The sequence below is a fragment of the Onychostoma macrolepis genome, chromosome 05 (assembly GCF_012432095.1).
Source record: "Onychostoma macrolepis isolate SWU-2019 chromosome 05, ASM1243209v1, whole genome shotgun sequence".
NCBI classification, from domain to species: Eukaryota; Metazoa; Chordata; class Actinopteri; order Cypriniformes; family Cyprinidae; genus Onychostoma; species Onychostoma macrolepis.
In genome coordinates, this window is record NC_081159.1 from 18,781,024 (window position 1) to 18,788,521 (window position 7,498).

General features: G+C 35.7%; 1 long non-coding RNA gene across 1 annotated transcript; it reads right to left on the reverse strand.

Moving 5' to 3' along the window:
* Positions 1-318: 318 nt before the first annotated feature.
* Positions 319-7,130, reverse strand: LOC131541493 (uncharacterized). Its single transcript, XR_009271522.1, has 2 exons — positions 5,940-7,130; positions 319-5,124 (listed from the first exon to the last, which is right to left on the reverse strand). It is a non-coding gene; the product is annotated as an uncharacterized LOC131541493 (long non-coding RNA).
* Positions 7,131-7,498: the final 368 nt, after the last annotated feature.

Consider the following 7,498-nt stretch of genomic DNA (forward strand, 5'->3'; position numbering starts at 1 on the left):
CATTTCTGACTTTGACTTTTAAACTGCTGCTAAGCCTTGATAGTAGTTGAAAGAATGAAAAAATGGACTGTGAAACAAGAAAGAGTTTTATGCTAATTCCAACTATAGCACCCCTAATGGCAGTGCTGTAAATCGCCGTCAGATACATTTCACAACAGAATTGATCTTGCTTAGCTGGAAGCAGGCTCATTCTTCCCATTGGTTGCTCATTTGTGACTAATTTCCTCAGTTGGTCGCACATGCACGATTTGGTTGCACTTTTATATTATTTTTTCATCTATACCTACACCTTTCACTTTTTAAGACTAAAACAAATGCTTAAAAGATGGATTTATTGTTCTTAATTAAAAACAGTAAAACAGTAAAGGCTATAAAACAGTAGGCTACAATGACAAACTAGCTTATATAATGTTTACTAACCAAAATGAATAAGACGAGGCATGGCATACACCACATGCTGTATTATATATCGACTAATAAATTACAGAACTTTTAGCAAACAGTATGGAATCAAATAAATAAAGAAATAAAAGAAAGCCTCCCTAGTGCAACATGGGGTAATTAATTAATTGCTAATACTATTTAAATAATACATTACAATAACATCTGCATGCTGCCTTACTTAATTTAACAAAATATCAAATATCAAAAAACACATTGTAAATAGAAACCTTTGATGCATTTGAAAGCAGCCACCTATCAGCAGGTCTTGATTGACCTTGTATCAGTATTGTACAAAAGGCTGGTATCGTTTTATTTCCTTTTTAAAAAAAAAAAAAAAAAAGTATTTATTTAAATATCGACTTGGTTCCAAAGTGCTGGCCATTTTGACAACACTAGTTTCAGTCCTGGGTCACGAGTCAAATTGAAAAACAATTATATTTTTCTGTTTGGTTATAATGCACACTAGCATTCAAATGTTTGGGTTAGGTTGGGGTTAAGATTATTATTATTATTATTTATTTATTTATTTTAAGAAACTAATATTTTTGTTTAGCAAAGATGCATGAAATGAATCAAAGGTGACAATAAAACTTACAAAAAATGCTGAAATCTTGAGAGAGAAAAAATCCCACACAAATATTAAGGAGTACAACTGATTGAAATATTGATAATAATATGAAATCCTTTCTGAGCACTAAATCAGCATAATAGAATGATTTCTGAAGCATCATGTGACACTGAAGACTGGAGTAATGGCTCATTTGGGAGTAATTGCCATCACACGACTAAATTACATGTATTACTGTTCTTACTGTATTTAAAGAAATGCAGTCATTTCCTCCATATTTTGATTGTTGCCCAATTAAATGTATATTTACTATTGATTTATTTATATTAATTCATATTTGAAATATATATGTATTCTATCACTTAGCTCCAATGTTATGCATATGGCCTGGATATAAGATAAACACTAGTAGAAACACAAGTAATAATTATGGTGTTTTTTAGTTAATTATTTTTACTTTTTGTGATTATTATTTTTCTCTCATTCTTCATTCTTTTTCTTATTGCTGTAATTCCATGCTTTAAACACAACAGAAATATTAGGAACAAAATCAGGTCTTTGAGAGAATCGCTATTGTATGACACAATGATGTGTGCTTGCTAGGAAATCCGTTCCCGTCACTAAAATACTGATGAGATATGAATGACCGGCCGTGTTCCTAGCACACTGGTTAATTAAAGTAGAGGGGGTTGGTCGATGAGCAGCTCTGCTCTCAGGTGTTTCAGCGAATATAGCAGCAGCCCTGATTCCTCCACTGTCTAGGGGGCCTCAGTGGTGTGCGGAGCCGCTTTAGTTTCTCCCTTCAGTAACGGCTGTCCTCCACGCACACAAATAGCCATCAGAGGACAATGAGAGCCATGATCCTTTGACGCCATCTGTCACTGGAGGGTGTGCACGCACAGGCTACTAAAACCGGACAAAACACACGCACACGCACACACACTCACACACACGGGCAAGAGGGAAGGCAGTAGTTACAGTGGGAATGAACAAGGGTGGAGGACCCATATAATTTCCTTTCTCTTCAATGTAACTGCATTTCCAGGACTGATCATCCTAATAATGGTTACTTTTAACAATGAGTAGCCAAATACGAGCTGTTTATTTGTATAAAATACGGTCTACAAGTATGAGTGATTATCTGTCTTTGTCTTTTTTTATTTGTATCAAAACACAAATATGATGTAGTGAAGTTATTCTGAGTAGGATTTTATTATGATGTCACATGCTATAATTTAAATATTTTATATATATATATATATATATAGCATGTCTTTTTGATCCTTTTTCCATTGTAACATTGGTAACTGCAGCAAATATTGCACATGAGAATAATTTCACTCTTTTCATTTAATTAATATTGTATGATCAAGATCTTCTGCATTGTCTGTTCCAGTAACACTTTAAAGTAAGTTTCAGTTTGTTAACATGAGGAAATGCATGACTGTATGGTGTCATGGTCAACAATATTTTTGTAACATTTCTACAACATTTTCTAATCTAGGTTAATTCATGAATGTGCTGTTGTTAATTCATGTGTATTCATAATACATTAATTTATTAAAATATGTTGAAATTTACATCAACCAAAATTAATAAAGGCTGAAAATTAATATATATTTTTTAAAATTAATAAAAAATAGTTTTTTTGTTCATAATACCTTGTGTATTATATATAGAATAGCTAATGCATTGCCTAATGTTAACAATTTTTAAAGTGCACCACTCCAGATTTTTAACAATTATGCTACCACCAAAGTTAACTGACTGTAGATGTAATTATCAGTAATAAAACAAAAAAGAAAACATTGGACAGACACAAAGTATTGCTTAAAAAAGCCTAGAGGCACAATTTTGAATAGTGAAGAAGAAATTTGCCTGAACAATTGCAAAACCAACTAATTTTGAATGAACAAGAAATCCAGAGTTCGGTTCTAAAAAGTAAGAGTTAAGTTCATTGAGGTGACAGTATCCAGTCTCTCCACTGTCTGGTGAAACTGGACAGTGTGTGCGTGTGTGTATGTGTGCCCTTCAGTGTTCAGGGGACTTCCCCTCTCACTCCTTTCCGTCTCCCTGTGCAGGGAGGAGATGTTAATGGCTCTCTGGATGTGTTAATTAGCTAGAACAGTGGTTAATGAGGAAGGGTGAAATAGAGAAGGAAAGAGAGAGAATGTCTGTGTCTTTAGGTGCTTCTGTGTGAGTGTGTGTATGAGCGGAAGGGCGTGTGTATTCAAGTGGCACATTGGAGTGGTGGGAGGATTATACAGTGGGTCGTCTCACTCTGAAGGCGATGGAGGTCAGATGAGGGCAAGAATCTTAACACGGTCATTATAACCATGGCCACAGAGTTAGAAGGAGATGGGGAAAAAACAAATTACAGCACCATCTTCAGGCCTGGAGGTGTCTCTTTGTTTAGAGCTTTAAAATAGGAGAAAGTCAAAGAAAGAGAAAATTAATGCATTTAACGTGTGGTTCAATTAAATGTATTTATTTTTTTTATGTAGCTTGATGTCGATGCTTACATTGCACCCAAACTTTACACTGTATTGTACAAACACGACATTGACTATAGAAAGAGACGATTAACCAATAATTGGTTGTTTTTTATAGTAAGGTTCTTAATGTTAGTTAACATAAGTTCAGAGGTTTACAGCATTTACAAACTTAGCATTTATTAATTTTGTTTAATTTATAAACATCCTATTGTTCATTGTTAATTCATCCTAGTTCATAATGAACTGAAGTGATTGTTCATCCCCCAAAAATAATGTTATTTACCACCATGTTGTTCCAAATGTGTGGAACACACACACACACACACACACAAAAGTGTGTTTTAACTGTTTTTGTCCATACAGTGAAAGTTAATAGGGTCCAAAAAAGCAAACCTTTTTTTAAATAACTTTTGTTCCATGGAAGAAGAAAAAAAATCATACAGGATTGAATTGGTGAGGTTTATGGCAGAATTGTAATTTTGAGATGAACTATCCTTTTAACTAATTCTAACCTATAAAACATAATTAAGTGTAATGTGACACTAAATAGTTACATTTTTCCAATGCTGACCCTAAACTTAGAGAGTATAACACCAGTTAGAGAGAGAAATAGTAAAATACGAAAGAGAGAAAAAGTGAGTGACAAAAAAAAGTGTGTGTGCGAGAGAGAGAGAGAGAGTATAAGAGAGAGTTGCGGGTGCAAGCGAGCGAGAGAGCGAGCGCATTAGGAAGAGAGAGAGTGAGTGAGCCTTTATTCTGAGTGGAATAGCTAATGAGGGCCCTGCGGAGCCTAGCTTTGCTGTGCGCGGTCGTAATGAACAGTGGCAGCCTGGCACGCCGCGCCCATGAGCTTTATTATTCACACGCATACATCAGAATACGGCAGAGAAATTATGCAAATATTGTGGAGAGAACGCTAGAGAGAGAGAGAGAGATGATGGAGAGAGGAAGAGAGGCTGAAGGGTGGGGGGATTATTGGGGGAGAGAGAAGGAGGGAGTCTTTACAGCAGGTTGGAATTTGTTTTTTAATACTGAAATAAAAAGAGGCTCTGCTTCAGAGAGGAAACGCTCTATTTTCTGAGAAGGCTGATTTAAAATGTATAGCTGCCACGTGTATGTCTGGATGTGAGTATTTGCGCATCTCCTTTATAGGAACGTGTGAGGCTATTGCACTGTATTGTAAATCCATCAAAGATGTTTGAGTTGCATATCTCCTCTGTACGTCTTGGTGAGCGTATGTGCATGTATTTGCATAGCCGTGCAGGGGATGCAGAACTGGAGGGAAATTATTCTCATTTTTAAGAAGACTGGCAAGTCTTTCATGTGTTTCTTTCAGGTCCCATCACTAGCACTCTCACTAAAGACGTGTGTGAGCTTACTTTGAGGTAGGCTTACCACGAGTGGCCACTGCATAACTCGTCTCTTGCTGTTGTTGCTACGCAAATGATGCCTCAAGTCATAAGGTTCATTGTTGATGTGCTATTACTTTTCTGAGCGATCAAACTAGATCGAACCAAGCCATATGAAGGACCAGAAATTGTATTGACTTTTGCTTGAGCTAGTAAGGAAACACCCAGAACCATTGGCAGCCATGAACATCCCAGCACTCCGAACAACCTAAAAACCACATAGCAATGCGTTAAAAACACTCAAAACTTAACAAATGTACTAAAACCAATCAATTATAAATCATAAATTAATCGTACATTAAGAAATTACCCTCCAAAACATAATTTAACCTCATTTTGTTAGATGAAAAAAAAGCAGTGAATAAACATTTTTATTTGAAATTAATTATATAATTGAGCAAATAAACAATCAATAAACAATTGAGCAAAACCAAGCAAAATTGACAATATTGTGACTAAAAATGAACACAATGTTAACTTCTTGCTTACTAAACCATTGTGTAAAATCAGTATCTCATTTGTAGTTGTTCAGATACTCTGGAAAAACGGTACTCTTGCTTGTGTGATATTGCTAAACTAGGCTATATCGTATGATATAAATGTAAAACAAAAACAAGTACAGGGGGATTTTTAGCCCTTTTATCGTAAATATTATGGGCATAAAACTGCATTACAGTAGTATAAACACTTAGAGCTCCTTAGCAACCCCAGAAAATGTGATAAAAACACTCAGCAACTCTTTAGCGACTGCATGGCGACACACTGGAAACCACCTTAGCATGATAGCAGTAACTTTTGCACAGGTAAGCATCAGTTAAATCTTTCTCAGATGTAAATGTAAAATGTAGTTCCCTGTAGCCTTTGGTTTCCGACACTTTTGACCGCTAAATATTATTGCAAAATGTTGGCGGTGGTAATTTTGGGTCGTAAATGCATTATCTTTTGCACCGTATTATCAATAAGCTGTGGAAAATGTTCTTCCAATGGTTTTATGGTGTATAGAGGTCATAAACTCTTGCTTACGTTCCTGAGGCTGCTCTCCTCCTTCAGACTGGCCTTATATGGACTGACTGGGTCTGCTTCAGCTTCACCTCTCCTGTACAGCCTTTCTCTTTCTTTCTCCTTCTGTTGCTCTGTATTTCCGTCTCATGTTCTGACTCTCAATATTCATGCTTCTCCAAGCAGTAGTCTCTCTGTAGTGCTGAATGAGGTTATGTTTTACAGTTCTTAAAGCACTTTCAACAGTTGTACCTTTTAAAATTAGTGTATTTATTGACTTTCAAGTGTTGTTCCGACTGACTGATTAACATCAGAGCAAACTATAGTTAGCTAGTGTTAGCATTGTGATAGCCTACTAGCATGTAAGCTTTGTGTGGGAAAGCCCATTATAACAAAGGTCAGACTGGGAAAGCCCCAGTTGCTCAAGGGAAAAACATGTCTGGGAACTTAGTAATCCTTAAATAGTTTTAGGGCCTACCCATGGCATTTTAGGTGATTTTTGTTTTACTTGAACGTGGTCCAGGAAGTTTGATTATTTGCTATGTTTGGATGAATATTTACAAGAAATCCTTTTTTTTTATGACTAAAAATGACTGTGCACCCTAATACAATTTAAAAGTTTTTAAATATTTGCTCACCACTTGTTTGCCTGAGTGGTTCCATTTGCTTTGCCATCAGGGCTCTACCTGCAGTATTAAGATAAATCTCTAAATGGCACTGGTAAAAAAATTAGTTGGTGTATTTTGCAATATTTTTGTTTTTACTGTATTTTTGATCAAGTAAATGCAGCTTTGGTGAACATAAGAGACTGTGAAAAACAAAATAGACTTGCCGACCCCAAACTTTTGAACTGTAGTGTGTTTTTTAATTTCTGTAGTGTGTTTTTTAAAATTTTTATGTATTATTCAGTCCTTTAGCTTGGTGTATCATCTATACTCAATTGACCCTGCACAAAGACCCACCCCCCTTAGTTACTGATGCTACATTCGACAAGCCATGGCGATCTCATGCCACACATCATGTTCTCACACAGTGAAAATTACATCACAGAGCAAAGAGGAAACTGATCTGACAGAACACTCAAGACAGAGCAGGTTACTTTTGTTATGAAACAAAAGTCTCAGCTTTCAAATTTTATCATTTGTAATATCATTTTCATCTTTTTATGGCTCTTTAATGTGTCGTGACAGATCGCTGTAGCGCATCAGTTCAAGCAGCACGTGAACTGATCATCTCTTTCTCTTTACAAGTTATAACACGAAATAAACATGAATAAACTTCAGAAGGTATCTTGTTTCAACTGCGGAAACATGTAAATACCCACCATTTTTCAGCATTATGATTGGTCAGATCACTTGTCAATCAAACTCCTGGTGAATGGTGAATTCACCCAAAAATGAAAATTCTGTCATTAATTTCTCACCCTCATGTCGTTCCAAACCTGTAAGACCTTTGTTCATCTTCGTAACACAAATTAAGATGTTTTTGATGAATTCTGAGAGCTCTCTAATAGGGCTGCAACAAACGATAATTTTTGATAATCGGTTAATCTGGCGATTATTAGAACGATTAATCGACTAATC